Raw genomic sequence first — 17,840 nt, 5'->3', positions numbered from 1 at the left:
GAACTGGGGGGATGTCTGGGGATACAGTTATTGGGATTGCCAGAAGCCAGTTATAGAAGAAACAGAGGACAAGAATTAGAAAAATCATCACCTCAATGACTCTGGGCTATGTTGTAAATTAGAAAATGAGAAAAGGAGAAACCCTAAGTGGGATTAAGGATGGCTATAAAAGCTTGAAATGGTTCTGCCCTGGGTGATTTCTTTACACAAAGTATAGACATTTATGAAAAGCTATGAAATACTATAAGATAGGTAAAATAGAGATACTCAGATAAATTAACAGTCCGATTGGCCCAGGTGAACATTTAAATGTGACTTTCAATCCCAACCCATTTTTTTTTCTCAGGCCCCTGATCCTTGGGAATACAGATTCATTTCTTGAGGGAAGGGAGGTGTCCAGCTACAAATCCAAGGTCCTTCTTGGAAGCCACTCAAACCCTAAGCAAATTATTGTGCCATTCAGTCATTTTATTGTGGCCAACTCTTCATGAACCTATGCAATGTTTTCTTGGTGCAGTTTTGCCATTTTCTTTTCCAGCTCATTTTACAAATGAGAAACTGAGACAAACAGGGTTAAGTGACTTGGCCAGGATCATATAGCTAGTAAATATCTGATAAGTCTTTCTGACTTCAGGCTCAGTACTGTCTCCACTTCACCACCTAATTGACCTAAGTAAGTTAGACATTTCTTTAAACTCCATAACTGCATTTCTTTGGACTCCTTTCACAGCCCCCTCTAAAGGACTTCTTTTTTAAAATCCTGTCTCAAAAAATGTTTCTTTGATAGAAGTTAACACTTAAGAAACCAATTAGTTGTCCTATAATCTGTAAATCACTTGAAATCAATATAACTTAATATTCCAAATTTCACACTTGGACGATACATCCATAATATTAAATTTTGCCTAGCTCAGAAATGAATATATAATTATTATATAAAGGAGGGATGATATTTAATACAAGATAAAGATATGGTGTTAGACTATTGGGCAAAGTAGAGGGTCATGGACTAAAATAGCACTTTGAATTTAACATGAATTAATAGTACAATTTACCAACCATCAAAGCTAAAACAAATGTATAAGAATAAAATGAGAGTCTCCTTGGTCAAAATATGAGTTTTGTGTTCATTTATGGGTCACTTTAGGAGAGACATTTACAAGCTGAAGCATGTCTAAAGTGAGATGACCAGGATGGTGAGATGATTGAATACCACATAGAAATTTCTCATAAAAGAATTTTCAGAGAGAAGGGGTCAACCTAAGAGACAACACCTTTCCTGCATAGAAATCATCAATAGAAACTCTGAGACTACAGATAACCCCTAGAGTAAAGTAACCAATCTAGACTCTCCATAAGATTTTGGAAATGAAGAAATCTAATTCTTATGAGGACTTAATTAGCCCATATTATTAACCAATTCAGGAAACAAGGAAGTTAAGTCAGCAGGTCATAAGAGAACTAGGGATATTTGATATGTCATGATATTAATTTTTGAAGTTCCACAGGAAACTGAGAAAGTTACATATTTAGCTAGACAATATTAATGTGTATCTATCATTTATTCCTTAAATTTAATTGCTTATGTCCACAGATGAATGTGTTAAGTACTAGATATTTTATCTATTTTATTATTGTCTTGTCATTCATTATTATTGTTCATGTTTATCAGCTTCTGTGCCTGCATTATTTATGTGGAATCAGGAAGGCCTAAGTTTGAATCCTTCCTCATTTACTTTCAGCATAACATTGAACAAGTAACTTCCTCATTTGTTAAATGGGCATAATAAAAGTCCCAACCTCTCAAAATTGTTATGAAGATCAAATAAGATTAACATATGCAAAGTGTTTTACAAACCATAAAACACTATATTAATTCTAGTTATTATTATTATTATTATTGGTAAAAAAATCTATGAATAGTTTTACCACTTACATACATGTATGTAGCTATTTATTCAGGTTTCATTATTATTATATAGGTCAGTGCTATTTTATTGCTTTTCAGTATATGTTAAGTTTGTTTGTATTCTATGTATATTTATGAATTATCTCAAGATATATGTAATATGTTGTACATGTAGTTCAAACATATAGTTACATTCTGTGGAAGTATTGATTGATTGATTGATTGAGTCAACCTCCACCCTTCCATTGGCATTATTTGCACATGTATTCTGTTCCCATATTATTTACCAAATTATAAAATCAATAAGGGCAAAGATCTTCTCTTGTCTAATATTCATACTTTTTGCAATAAATCAATGAAAAAAATGAATGAATGAAAAAATAGAAGAGAATGTGAAACATAAGAAAAAAGAACAGATCTGGAGAACAAATCAAGAAAATAAAACATAAGAATAGTTTGCCTTTGTGAAAGCTATCACCAAAAAAAAAAAAAAAAAAAAGAATCTTGACAATAATATAAGAAATAATTAAAGAAAATTGCCTTGAAGTTATAAAAACAAGAGGGAAAAGTAGAAATAGAAAAAAAAATCTATCAGTCGCCATCTCAAAGAGATGCTATATGGAAAATACATAGAAATATTGCTAACTTTTGAAACCCCTAGATCAAAGGAAACATTCTGCAAGAAACAAAATAAAATTTATATATGCTAGAACTACAATTAGAATTGTCTAGGATTTATCAGCAGCTACAATAAAAGACCACAGGTTATGGAATAACATCTATATCAACAATCAAAATACCTAAGCCTATAGCCAAAAATATCATATCCAGCCAAACTAACCATAATATTAAATGAAAAAAAGGACATTCTATGAACTTGCAGATTTTCAGGACTTTGTCAACTAAACTGATCAAGATCAAAATCAAGATCAAAGATTATTTACTCCACAAGGACAAATTATTTATGTTTTTCACACAGAAATGGACTGATATCAGTAATTAGTAGCTCAAAAGAAAGATTGGGAGAGCACTGAATATGATCTGACTGAAAAGCAAAACTAGGACAAAAAATAAAATTAGTAATTATGCTATACGAATGAGATGCAGAGGAAGAACCAACACAAAGGCATTAGAGGACTTAGAATGTTCTCCAAATAAAATGAAAGTCACAGAGAGTTGGATATGACTGGAAAATGACTGAACAAAAATAATATATAGGTTTTCATTTAATCATTGCCACTGGCAAGTAAACAGAAGCAGCTGGCTGGTACCACAGGGCTGCCATAATTGCACACTGGCTTCTTGGGCTAGTCAATCCTTGCATTGTTTCATATATATAGGGATTTATATAGGGATTTCCACTTCTCCATTTCTCAGCCAAGAACTTTCCATCTTAGCACTCTGTTTGCTGTTATGCCAATATGAGCATATGGCATCCTTGCCCCTTATAAAAACTCAGAAAAATTTGAGCTAAATGGGACCTTAAAAACTAATTAATTCAATGTCCTCATTTCACAGATGATGGAACTGAGGACCAGGAAAAGGAAGTAACTTCACCAATGTCATCAAACTCTTTCCTGACTTTGGACAAGTATCCAGCCAAGTATGAAACTGGTTGAGAGAGAAATACTGATTTTTTTTTTCTATGACCATATTTATTTTTGGAGCATTTATGACAATGATCATTGTCCAGAAAACAAATCCAAAGGTCATTTAAATAGGTGAACAAAGTTTGTTCATACAATGTTAGATAATAAAAATGAGTAGACAAACATTATTCAAAGAGTTGTAGTTTAAAGGGGCAGAAAGATAAGAAGATAAACTAATAATAATAAAAGCACCAATAATATTACAAGTAAGATTCTAGAATACAGTTCAAAGAAGTCAAACACTCTGAAGCTGCCTCCTGAGTGCATAGAAACCAGATTAAAATATAATTGGCAAATATTTAACAAAATAAATAAAAATGAAATAAAATGGACATTACATTACAGGGATAATTTGTGTAAGAATTAGTCACCCCACCCTATCTATGTGGATTTGTCACCATTGGTGTAAAGAACTAAAGGGCCATTTGGGCCATTCTATGTACTCAACACAATATATACATTATAGTATAAGATAAGAAGCAAAGGACCAATCCAATATCCCCACTGCCTGTCAGACAGTTCATTAGCTGTTGGTGCTTTATAAATCTTAAAGAAGTGATATATTAATTTTTTGAATAGTTACAAATAGACTCATGGTCTTATAACTTCTCCCCCCGGGTCAAATCAATACTATGTAAGCCACAGGCAATAGATTCTGACCATCTTATAAATATTCAGAATATTCAGAATGTTAATGAGCTGAGGCAAACAAAGTAAAGTGACTTGCACTGCTAGTAAGTGTCTGAGGATGGATTTGAACTTAGAAAGATGAGTTTTCCTGACTTCAGGCCTGAAACTCAATCTATTGAGCCACCACCTGTTCAATTTCAATTCCATCTATAAAACTCAGTTTAAAAATTTGTAAGACCCAGTTGAACCTACTCTATTAGAAGTGATTTCTCTTTTATCAGATTCTCATAGCACATTGTCACTCTCATCTGTTCAATTTGATGTCCATCCATAAGCTCTGAGATAGGCATAGAAGCAAAAATTCAGAGCTGAGATTTTAAAGGTTGTCTTAGTCTAACATTTTCACTTTATAGGTGAGTCAAGTGATGGCAAGAAAGGAACAAGATACCGTGTCATAACTGTCTTTGTCAAATTGAATTGAATTAAATGGAACCGAGGTCAGAACGAAATTAGTTATTATGGGCCATACTGGTAACAAAAAGTCTCGTTTTCTTTTGCAGTTTAGCTGGTATCCTAACCTGCATTGCTCACCTTGAATCATCACTTTTCATGCTCTCCTCCATTATCTTCCTCAATAACTCCTGCCCAACATTTCTACTTCCTTTACTACTTATCAGAGCAGCCACGTTGACCACGTATTGAGACATATGCTTAAAGTGTTTCAAGAACTTCATTAAGTAGGTCTCTCATTCAATAGATTGGTCCATTGAGGAGATGATAATTGCTTCACTGGTATTGACTAGAATATTAATTCATATCTATTTCCTGATAAATGGCCGCTCCTTGAACACATACTGCTTTTTCAAAGAATTCCACTGGCAATTTTCAAAGTAAGAAACACTGCTGATTTACATATATGTGTGTGCAATACATGAAGTGAGTTTTATAAGGCACTGTTATCCTTTCCCAGTTCCCCTCCAAAATATCTTCCAACTCTAATTAAAAGTCCTTGTGACAAAGGGCCTATTATTGTGAAGGCAAAGATCATAAAAACATCAGTACTTCTGACACAAAACTGATATATTATCCAATAGTGTCTCACATAGAATTCAGGATCCCATTCATTAAAAAGGATGTTCCTTTGCTAGATTCCATTCTTTGTTAGATTAGAAGGGCAGCTAGATAGTACAGTAGTTAGAGCACTGGCCCTGAATTAAGAGGATATGAATTCAAATCTGGCCTCAGACACCTAATGGTTACTAGCTATGTGACCTTTAACTCCAATTGCTTCACCAAAACAAAATAAAAATCATTAAACTAAAGATATATCACATATCATTACTCCTCATCAGTCCCAGAACTTTAAAACTATAGAACAAATTTTGCTCTTGTTGATCCCAAGAAACCATCTACATCTGTAGGCAGGAGGAAAACAAGTGGTAGAGGAGGGGAACACTGCAAGTAATGGAAATTGAAACTGAATGGTTAACATGTTTTTCATTATTATTTATAAATTATTTGTAAGCTTTTATCTTTTTTATGATCATATCACCTTCTTCTCTTAAAAGAATTTAGCAAAATCAAAGAACGTAAGGGTTATGATAAAATGAAATTGTCATCCCTTGTCAAATGTGGAACTTTAAACCTTTAGGGAAAAATTTGCCATTTGAAAGTGAATTGATTCAACAGTGTCTCTATTGGGCTGTATCCCAAAGAGATCATAAAAAGGGGAAAGGATCCACATGTGCGAAAATGTGGTAGTCTTTTTGTAGAGTCAAGGAACTGGAAACTGAGTGGGTGCCCATCAGTTGGAGAATGGCTGAATAAATTGTGGTATATGAATGTTATGGAATAGTATTGTTCTATAGGAAATGGCCAGCAGGATGATTTCACAGAGGCCTGGAGAGACTTACATGAACTGATACAAAGTGAAGTGGTAAAAACCAAGAGAACACTATACACAGCAACGCCAAGATTATGTGATGATCAACTCTTATGGACTTGGCTCTTTTCAACAATGAGGTGATTCAGGTCAGGTCTGATGAACTTGTGATGGAGAGAGCCATCTACACCCAAAAAATAATTGTGGAAATATGTCTAGAAGAATTGCCCATGTTTAACATATATTGGATTACTTGCTGTCCAGGAAAGAGGGTAGAGGTAAGGGAGAGAGAAAAAAATTGAAACATAAGGTTTTGAAAGGGTGAATGTTGAAAACTATCTTTGCATATGTTTGAAAATAAAAGCTATTATTTTTCAAAAAATGAAAGAGAGGCAAGTTAAACCAAGATGGTAGAGTAGAAGATGGTATACTGGTACAGTCCAGTTTCCCCAAAAATTACTCTGACAATGATTTTTTTTTTTTTGCTGAGGCAATTGGAGTTAAGTAAGTGACTTGCCCAGGGTCACAAGCTAGGAAGTGTTAAGTTTCTGAGACCAGATGTGAACACAGGTCCTCCTGACTTTAGGGATGGTACTCTATCCACTGTGGCACCTGGCTACCCCTCGACAATGATTTAAGAAGATTACAAGATTGAATAGTGATTTTTTTCAGTAATTGAAAGAAATAACGGTCATCTTCCCAGCATAGCATAAGGGTCCAAAACTATACCAAGTAACAGATATGCTAAAAATTAGAGTGTACTATATAGAATTTAATGACTTCATGTGGCAATAAGAAATATTAAAACAAAGTCAGAAGATTTTTAAAAATATATATAAAATGTAAAGTGTCATATCAAAAACAAGTAACCTGGAAAACAGATCAAGAAGAAAAATTCAAGAATTACTGAATAATCTTAAAGACATGGCCAAATGAAAAATACTATATAATTGCATTTCAAGAAATCACAAAAGAAAACTGCCTACATCATTGAAACCAAGATAGAATGTAATGATCACCTCTTAAACCCCAAAATGAAGATTCCCAGGAACATTATAGCCAAAATCCAGTGTTTTCAGGTTAAAAAATATATATTGCAAGGGTGTAGAAAGATTTGAAGTATGTCAGTATCACAGTCAGTATGACACAATATTTGGCTGCCACCATTTCAAAGAAGTGAAGAGGATGAAATTCTATATTCAAAAAGGTAAAAATATATAGGATTAAAGACAAAAATAACTTACCGAACAAAACTAAGTAATTTATGTGTTAAGGGAGAGAAAGAGGAGAAAAGAATGGAAATAGACCTTGAATGAAATAGAAGATTTGAAAAATACATGATGAAAAGTTTGTAGTTGAGTGGAAAGTTTTAAATGCAAATAAGGGAATAAAGAGGAACATAAAAAGGTCAGTATATATGAGCAAGTACTGAGACTTTTTCTTAAACATTTTTATTTAAAGTTTTGAGTTCCAAGTTCTATCCCTCCATCCTCTCCCTTCTCTCTGAGATTATAAGCAATTAGATATAAGTTAAATATTTACAATTGTGTAAAATATTTTCATATTAATAATTTTGCACAAGACAAATAAAAGAAAAGGAAAGAAAGTGAAAATAGCATGCCTTTGTATTCAAACGATATCAGTTCTTTCTCTGAAAATGAGTAATATATGTCATCATTAGTATTTTGGGATTGTCTTGGATCATTGTATTGCTGAAAATAGCTAAGTCCTACACAATTGCTACTGTGTACAACATCCTCTTGGTTCTGTTCTCTTCACTATGTATCATTTTATGTAAGATTTTCCAGATTTTTCTGAACTCATCTTGTTAGTTCTTCAAGCTAATAATATTCCATTACAATATGGCTTGTTTAGCCATCCCCCAATTGATAGAAATCCCCTTCATTTCCAATTCTTTGCCACTACAAAAAGAGCTACTATAAATATTTTTAAACATATAAGTCATTTTCCTTATTTTAAAATCTCTTTGGGAATCAGAAATAGTATTTCTGAATTAAAGGCTATACCCAGTTTTATATCCATTTGCATATAGTGTCAGTCTCCAGTCTCCGGAATGGCTGAATCAATTCACAACTCCATCAATAGTGCAGTAGTGTCTCAGGTTTTCCCCACACACTCCATCATTTTCTTAGCCAGTCTGATACATGTGAGCTATTATATCAAAGTTGTTTTAATTTGCGTTTTTCTAATCATTAGTGACAGAGCATTTTTCATATGATTATAGAGATTTTAATTTCTTCATCTGAAAACTGTTTATATCTTTTGATCAATTAGCCAATTGGGGAATGATTTATATTCTTATAAATTTGACTCAGTTCTCTATATATTTTAGAAATAAGGCTTTGTGCAGAAATTTTTTGATTTAATGTAATCAAAATTATCCATTTTGTATTTCATAATGTTCTCTAATTATTCTTTGGCCACAAATTCCTCACTTCTGCAAAGATCTGATAGGTAAATTATTCTTTGCTCTCCTAATTTACATTCAGTTTCACTATGTCTAAATCATGAACCCATTTCAGCATTATCTTGATATGGGATGTCAAATATTGGTCTATGCCTAGTTTCTGCCATACTATTTTCCATTTTCCCAGCAGTTTCTGTTAAATAGGGAGTTCTTATCTTAGAAGCGGAAGCCTTTGGGTTTATCAAACAGTAGATTACTATAGTCATTGATTATTGTGTTTTGTGTATCTACCCTATTTCACTATTGGGTTTTGTGTACCTAACCTCTTCCACTAATCCACCAATCTATTTCCTAGCCAGTACCAAATGGTTTTGATGATTGCCACTTTTATAATATGATTTTAGATATGGTACCTAAAGTAGCTAGGCTAATTTGCTTTGCATTTTTTCCATTAATTCCCTTGATCTTCTTGACTTTCTTCCTTCCAAATGAATTTTGCTATTATTTTTCTAGCTTTATAAAATAAAAATTTTGGTAGTTTGATTGTTATAGCAATTAACAAGTAGATTAATTTGTGTAGAATTATCATTTTTATTATATTAATTTGGCCTATCCATGAAAATTGATATTTTTTCCAGTTGTTTAGATATATTTCTGTAAAAAAAAAATTGTTTGTAGTTGTATTCATATAGTTCCTGGGTTTGTCTTGGCAGGCAGTTTCCCAAATATTTTATATGTCTGCAGTTATTTTAAATGGAATTTCTCTTTCTATCTCTTGCTGCTGGGCTTTATGAAAATATATAGAAATGCTGATGATTTATATGGAATTATTTTATATCCTACAATTCTGCTAAAGTTGTGGATTGTTTCAAGTAGTTATAATAGGATTCAAATTCCTTTCCAAGAATAAACAAGCAAAAGTGAATGCTGAAAAATTATAAAGAACAAATATGGCTCCACATAAGAGATATATTCCCATGCTACTCCTTTGTAGAGATGAGTAGGCCATGGTAATAATAAATTGTAAATATTTTCAATTTTTCTCATGTTTTGATCATTTAAAATTTTTCCCTTTTTTTTCCTTTAAAATATTCTGAAATGGTTTTTTGATAGGAAGCAGAGAATTATGATGGGAAAAATGATGGTGGTGTAAAAAGAAAATGATATCAAAAAATCTATTTTTTAAAAGAGAGTAGATTTCAAGAGTAGAGGAATGGGAAGAAAATATCTTTAAGTAGGAATTAAGAACATCTGCTAACCTCAAACTTCTCTATTTGGATTCATTTTAAGTTGACCTAATTTTGCAGGAATACAATCTTAACTAACCATAGTAGCTCATATTTTATTAGTAGAAAAGTTCTCAAAAAAGATGGCAGGTCTCCAGCAAGCCTGGATTGACTTTCTTCACATACTATTTGAATAAAATAAAGGTCTTCCTTAAGCTAAAACAACAACAACAAAAGTATCTAGTTTTGGAAAGAAAAAAAAAACCCACAATCTTATATTAATCTTTTTCTTGCTTTATATTCTGTAGTTCAAAGTGAAGTAACCAGGATGTAAACATTTCCTGTGAAGAAACATTTCATTCCATTTCAAACACACAGCCTTGTCAGAAAGATAATATTCACACTATAAAAGGGTGTTATTGCAATGCTGCAATCCTAATGGTGATTGTAAAATTTCATGGTTTTTAAAATGATACAGCCCTAGAGACATATTCTAAATGAACCTGAACAAAATGATGTTTAGAAATGAAAAGCTGTCAACATCTATACTTTGCCCTTTGGAAAATATTGATCAGCTGCCATAAACTTTGATGTAACAGGAGAACACTGCAATTTTGACTGTATTCTGAGTAAATGCCTTCCTATTCCAAATGTTTAGCTTCTACATCTTCCAAGGAACAAACTGGAAATTAGCCAAGTTGCAACCACAGTTTCTCTCAAAAGAAACCAGTCCTAAAGCCGAGCTCCTAGACAATGTAGCCCCTTGTATATTATCCAGCCAATCAAAGCTATGGTAGGATACCATTTGCAACATCCTTTTTAGTTCCTGGGAATCTATTCCAAGCTTATTTTTAATGTATTTATTTATTTAAAACTTCAATGAAAAATAAGAAAAAAATAAAATAAAAAAAGGAATAAAAACAGAAAAAGAAAAAAAAAAATGTAGTGCCTAACAGAACATCAGGGAGGATTCAAAATGTCTAACAATAAATTTCCATTTTAAGAAAGCATATATAATATTATATTCATTATACTCATTACTATCCATCTTTTCTTTGTTCCCTTGTAGACTTTCTTTTGTTCTCTGCTGTGCACTTTTTACTTTATTCTTTTTTTTTCCCTTTCCTCTTCCCCATCTCCCCAAAGCAGGCTGCAGTTAAGCATACACATACATACACATATATACATATACATACATAAATATATCCACATACATACATGCATATACACACATGTGTGTATACACACACACACACACACACACACACACACATATATATATATAAAATATATATATATATATATATATATACATATAGGGAAAACTGGGGTTCATCTTCAGAGGAAGACATTGAAATAAAAAAAAAAAGATTCTTCTATACCAAAGACTAATTTTAAATGGTTACTGCTCAGATATAATTTGTAGAAGTCAAAAGACATTAATATGGCTGACATAATATAGATTTCTCTTTTGACTGAATCTTTGTCTGAGATCAGTAATTACTACCCCTACTTTTTTTTTCTAATAAATTCTACTCCTGATAATTGTTATCTTAGTATATATCTCTTATTTCATATATTTGCTAACTCTTCTAATTTAGTTCTCTTCCTTAATTTGCCTTGCTATTTGCCTCTCTGCTTCCTCTATGGATCTCTTCCTTTTCTTCTCCCACCCTTTCCTTCCCTCTTTATCCCACTGCCATTAATCTAAAGACTTCTCTATACCTCACTTTGTCCTTATTGAGTCCCTTGAAATTAGTCTTTGGTGTTTGATGAAATTTGATTAATTTTTTTTTTATGAAATTAGGTCTTATATATTTTCTACTACTGAGTTCAGGTTTATATGATACAAAATCCTAAAAATCTGAGAGTTAATTGAATATCCTTTTTTTTCCATTAAATATTATATGTAATTTTGCTAGATATACTATTTTCAAAATAGAACCCTAGTTCTTTTGATTGTTGATATATAGTATTGCAGGACCTGTGTTTTATTATTATTATTATTATTATTATTATTATTATTACTTTAGCTGCTGATAAATCCTGTACAATTCTAATTGTAAATACAGCGTATCTGAATTTATTTTTTTGTTTTTCTTGTAAAATGTTCTCTTCGATCTGAGGATTTCAAAATTTAGCATACACACACAGAGTATGTGTGTGTGTGTGTTTTCCTGGGAGGACCTTTTTGTGGTGGTGATAGTGGATTTTTTCTATTTCTACTTTCCCCTTTTGTCTTCAATGTGATGACCGCGTTAGCACCCAGGACACCCCAGAATCAGCAAGAGTCAGGATAAGCAAAAGTTCTTAGTCTTTTTTCTTGGTCTTTAGAGGCAGGATTGAACAGGATGGAAGCAGAATATCCATAATCGCCTTCTCCCTCATCTATGGCCCAAGTGTGACTCTGGTTCGTCTTACTCCACCTCCTAGTCCTTCCTACAATCCTCTGTATACACCAATCATTGAAGCAGCACAGGATAGTGGGAAGGGCCATTTTCCAAGCACATGCCCATAGAGTATTGTCCAATCAGTAATTAGCCCTAAGTCCTCGAACTAACCTCAGTGCCACGACTGAAGAGTTTCAGTCCTCTACACTTCAGGACAATTTTCTTTAACTATTTCTTGTATTATTGTGTCAGATTTCATTTGGTCATAGTTTTTAGGTAGTCCAATTATTCTTAGGTTTTCTCTTCTTCATCTAGTCTGCAGATGTTATTTTTCTTAGAAGATGTTTCACATTCTTTTCTATTTTTCATTCTTTAATATTTTGTTTTGCTATCACTTGGTCTCTCATAACTTCCCTTGCCCAATTCTAATTTACAAAGAGTGACTTTTCATAATCATTTTGTTTTTCTTGATTTTTTGGTAAGTTTTTCTTCAATCTCTCTCATTTGATTTTTTAAAAATCTTTTCAAATTCTTCTATAAACTATCTTTGGGCAGGTAACCATTTAAAGTTATTCTTTGGGGTAAGAGAATCTTTATTTCAATGTCTTCCTCTGAAGATGAACTCCAGTCTTCCCTATTCCCATAGTAACTTTCTGCTTTACGAGCTCATTTAAAAATAAGAACTCATTAGGGTAATCACCTTTACTTGGCAGAAGTGATATCTCTGGCTTCACTTCAGTTGGCCCTGGAACCCAAAACCAAGAATCCCATTCTCCTCTAAGTGCCTGCAGTCAGCAGCATTCCTGCCCACGTTTCTGCACTCCCTTGGTACTCTGGTTCCTTCTTGCCTAAAGCTCTGTCTCAGTAGCATAGTTGGTACTGACATTCCAAATCAGCAGAAGTTCCCTCAGTCTTCCCTTAGACCCAGACTCCCCAATGGAGCTGGGAGGTGATTCCTGTGGTTCCATCTGAGGTTGCCTCCTTTCAGTAGAGCTAGCCTGGAGATTTTTACACTTCACACAGGTTAAACTCAGTCCTGACCTCTTTCTTCCAGTCTTCCAATCCCTATTCTGACCCAAGCCATGTTTTTCATTGCTCTACCTTCATCCTAAGATGCTAACTTGAGGTGCTAATTTGTCCTGTTTGTGGAGAAAATCTGGATTATTTGGAATTTTCTGACCTAATCTGTCATCTTCCTCAAATTCTCCTCCAAGCTTATTTATTCATTTATTCACTCTCCTGGGCCCTTGAAATTTATTTTGTATCACTTCTGTACACTATGTCCTCCCAGTACAATACAAACTTCTTGAAGGAGGGGACCTTTCTGTTTTTGTCTTTGGATCTCCTAGCAAAATGCCCTGCATCTTGTGGATGATGACTTAAAACTTGGTGAATTAAATTGAAAGTTGTTTTGCTGTAAGTTTATGATATCATTTTTAGAAAGAGAAGCACGAGTGATTATATAATACATACCAAAAGAAAGAGGCACTTGGGAGATTAGCATAGATGTCCTAGCAGAATAAATATTAATAAAAATAATAACTTTAATAATCACGACCAGCATTTATATAGCACTTGTGATGTGCCAAGCACCGTGCAAAGTGCTTTACAATTACCTCATTTGACCTTAACCCTGAGAGGGAGGTGCTACTGGCTGTTGGCTGTTGCCCTTGGGCCAGCAGAGGACCAAAATGACATCACTTAGGCCAGTGGGGAGCATCACTGTGGGCTTGGAGTGCTCCACCACTGGTTGGACACACGTAGTCCCTATGAAGCTAAGCCCATGGGCGCCATCATTGGTCCTGAAGCACACAGAAGTCCAATCACTTTCCCACAAGATGAGGGTCTCTACTAAGGATAGAGAGAAATGAGAGGTCGGGGGGCATAATGCTTTAACAAGACATGGGTGAAGGTAAGGGGAAAGGGACTACAGCATAGCACTGGACTGCTCAACTGTGGAGTCGACTTCAAAGGGAGGATTTGTGCTCACCCATCACAAATCATGGTTAGGACAAGGAATATGTTTATGAGGAGCAACGAAGACAGAGAGATGAAACTATAGGTGGTTTTGATCCACTACAAAAATTTCAGATTTGGGGTCATGGAGATGGAGCTCTTATGAGTGATGGTGAGATTCCAACGTGTGGCCAACATAGTGACGGTATTTGTTACTGGAGCTGAAGATGTTTGAGGGGACATCTGTATGTAGATTGAAATTCCCAAGTTGGTTGATCAGCTCATGTCCTTCCTTCATGAAAAAGAACAGAATGAGACCACTACGTCAGGGGCTGAGACACAAGGTAGAGTGTGTGTCTAGCTCAGAAGGCTCCCTCACATGTTGGCCACAAGCAGTCCATAGGGATATCTGAGAGGATTGCTTGATCTATCAGTATGTCTCAGTTCTCACATCTCACGTTTCCTTTGTGCTGCTGCAGCCCTGCTTTGCTCACAGAACCGTGGCTTCTTTGAAGCAGGCACGCCATGTGCAGAGTTCCTTCGCCAGCATCTCCCAAGTCACACAACTGATTCCACAATTCTTGAGAGGGACCTTGAGAGTGTCTGTATTGCTTCTTCTGTCCACCATGTGAACACCTCCCTTGTATGAGTTTGCCACAAAACAGTCTTTTAGGCAAAGCTATGTCCAACTGGCAGCTGGACAACATGCTCCAGAGGCTTCAGTGTCTCAGACCTTATCTTGCTATCTGATGATCTTCAGAATCTTCCCAAGTATGAGAACAGGAAAAGAGAGACAGTGAGCCAGATGCCAAACCCTTTAGCTACTGCTAGATAACTACAATCAACATTTAGATAAAATAATATCTATAGGACAGAATTTCAGAAAAAGAGATGTTCCTGAATGAAGCTTTAAGAGCTTAAAACTGTATTAGAATTTTTAGACTTGATAAAAGGATCTCTAGTGGCCTGAATGATTTAATATTCAATGCCAGTTCCTTGCCTCAAGATGGTAGGGAATGATGCAGTCAGATTTCCTGTTGTGTAACTATGTGCAGGCTTATCCCAGAGATATTGCAGGGTTGGTTCCAGACCACTGCAACAAAGGAAATATAACAAAGTGAGTCGTACAAAGTTTTTGGTTTTCCCATGCATATAAAAATTATGTTCATACTACACTATAATAGTCCATTGTATGTAATAGTTTTATGTCTAAAAATAAAATTCAAGGTATGTATCTTAACTTTAAAATAATTGCATTAAAAACTTGGTTGTTATTAATAGATGCTCCTTTGTCTCATACCCTTCCAGTCTCGTATTTGCTAGAACTTGATTCTCCCCTCTCCCCTACCCTCTAGAAGACATTGCATTTGGGAACACCCTTTTGGTTTTATTTTTTTCTCATGCTTCCCTAGACTAACATACTAACCATCATCTTAACCTTCAGTAAGTCACAATCTTTTTGCTGATGAGGATCTTGCCTCCATGTGGATAGCTGCTGAATGATCAGAGTGGTAGTTTGGTGAAATTTGGGGTAGCTATGGCAATTTCTTAAAATAAAACAATAAGGTTTGCCATGTCAATTGACTCTTCCTTTCACTTGAACATTTAAAGGCAAGTAGGATAATCAAGTGAAATGAGTGGACTCATTTCAACATTATGTCTCATGAAATAAAGACGCCTAAGGAGAGGCAGAGATATGGGATCAGTGAAGCAGCGCGCATTTTGTGGCACCCTCAAACAATTACAATGGTAGCATCAAAGATCACTGATCACAGATCACCATAACAAATATAATAATAATGAAAAATTTTGAAATATGAACAAAAGGTGAAACATAGACATGAGGTGAGCCCATACACTTAGAAAAATGGCACCACTAGACTCGATCAAGAGGATTGCCAAGCCCTCTTTGTAGTGACCAGAAACCGGAAACTGAGTGGATGCCTATCAATTGGAGAATGGCTGAATAGAAATATGAATATTATGGAATATTATTGTTCTGTAAAAAATGACCAGCAGGATGATTTCAATAAGGCCTGGAGAGACTTGCACAAACTAATGCTGAGTGAAACGAGCAAGGCCTGGAGATCATTATATACTTCAACAACAATACTGTATGATGATCAATTCTGATGGACCTGGCCATCCTCAGCAATGAGATGACCCAAATCAGTTCCAATGGAGCAGTAATGAACTGAACCAGCTACGCCCAGCGAAAGAACTCTGGGAGATGACTATGAACCCAATACATTGAATTCCCAATCCCTCTATTTTTGCCTGCCTGCATTTTTTATTTCCTTCACAGGCTAATTGTACAATATTTCAGAGTCTGATTCTTTTTGTACAGCAAAATAACGGTTTGGTCATGTATACTTATTGTGTATTTAATTTATACTTTATTATTTTTAACATGTATTGCTCATCCTGCCATCTAGAGGAGGGGGGGGGAAAGGAGGGTAAAAATTGGAAGAAAAGGTTTGGCAATTGTCAATGCTGTAAAATTATGCATGCATATAACTTTTAAATAAAAAGCTATTAAAAATAAAAATATTAACTGCTTATATTTTGTTTACCTAGTAAAGAGCTATATTCTTGAAACAGACTTTATAAATTCATGTCAAATCTCAATGACTAAGAAGGCAGGAAAAGATAATGATAAATGTTGAAGGTGATAAGGGAACATTGGGAAATTAATGCATTGTTGGTGGAATTGTGAACTGATCCAGCCATTCTGGAGAGCAATTTGGAACTATGCCCAAAGAGCTATCAAACTGCGCATATCCTTTGATCCAGAATTGCCAATATTGGGTTTGTATCCTAAAGAGATAAAAGAACCCCCCCTGTGAAGATCGTGTATTTTTAAATCAACAGGAGTCAGGAATTCAGGTTAGGGGAAAATCGTCAGTCTTTATTCTCAGTGAAGAAGGATGAGGTGGAGAATCCGGGAAGAATGTGTGCAGCTGGGTCAAGAAGTATCAACCAGCACCACACAACCAGAGCTTGAGTCTGAACCCAGCCCAATCTCTCCCCAGCTTGTCTTCCTCCCCCTCTCTGCCTCCACCCACCAAAATTGTTTTTTCCTATACAACACATCAGGATTAGGAGAGTGGAGGGACCATTCTTTTATCCAATCATGTATATTAATAGAGTATAGCCCAAATTATCTAGCCTCATGTACTTGGGACCCCATCAGCTCAAACCTCAGCCCATTACATTTCCCGCTTTTATTTAAACACCGGTGGTCATTATCCCTGACCTCAGGGAGTAGAGCCCCCAAGGGGGGTGATCACAGCCTCCTAACTTCTCAGGGAAGGAGGGAAAGCAAAAGGAGGTACACCCCCTGACTTCTCAGAAAAGGCGGTGAAAGCACTAAAAGGGGAGACACGCCCCTACCAATCTCAGGAAGGGAGAAAAGCACCAAAGGAAATGGGGGTTGTAGCGGGGTTTCTGGGCTAAGGGTCTTATTATGCACAAACCCATCAGCATGGGAGGTATGACACAAGCAAAGCAATAACGCAGAGGTTAAGGGATGACCCCCCTCAGTCAGTGCAGGCTCATGTGGTAACAAACATGAATTGTCCACGCAAGTAGCGGAATAGCAAACAATATAAACAACATGGTGTTGGAAAAGATCAAAAGTCCTAGAAGGTGGGTATGTAAACAACAGTCACACATACACCTTTCTTCAGCAGCCAAGAGATAGTCCAAAACCAATCTATTGTCCATTGCCATGTCAGGGAATCCAAGATCCTGAGTTTTTGAAGTCCTGC

This window comes from Sarcophilus harrisii, chromosome 3 (genome assembly GCF_902635505.1).
Source record: "Sarcophilus harrisii chromosome 3, mSarHar1.11, whole genome shotgun sequence".
NCBI lineage: Eukaryota > Metazoa > Chordata > Mammalia > Dasyuromorphia > Dasyuridae > Sarcophilus > Sarcophilus harrisii.
Note: the sequence above shows the minus strand (reverse complement) of the source record.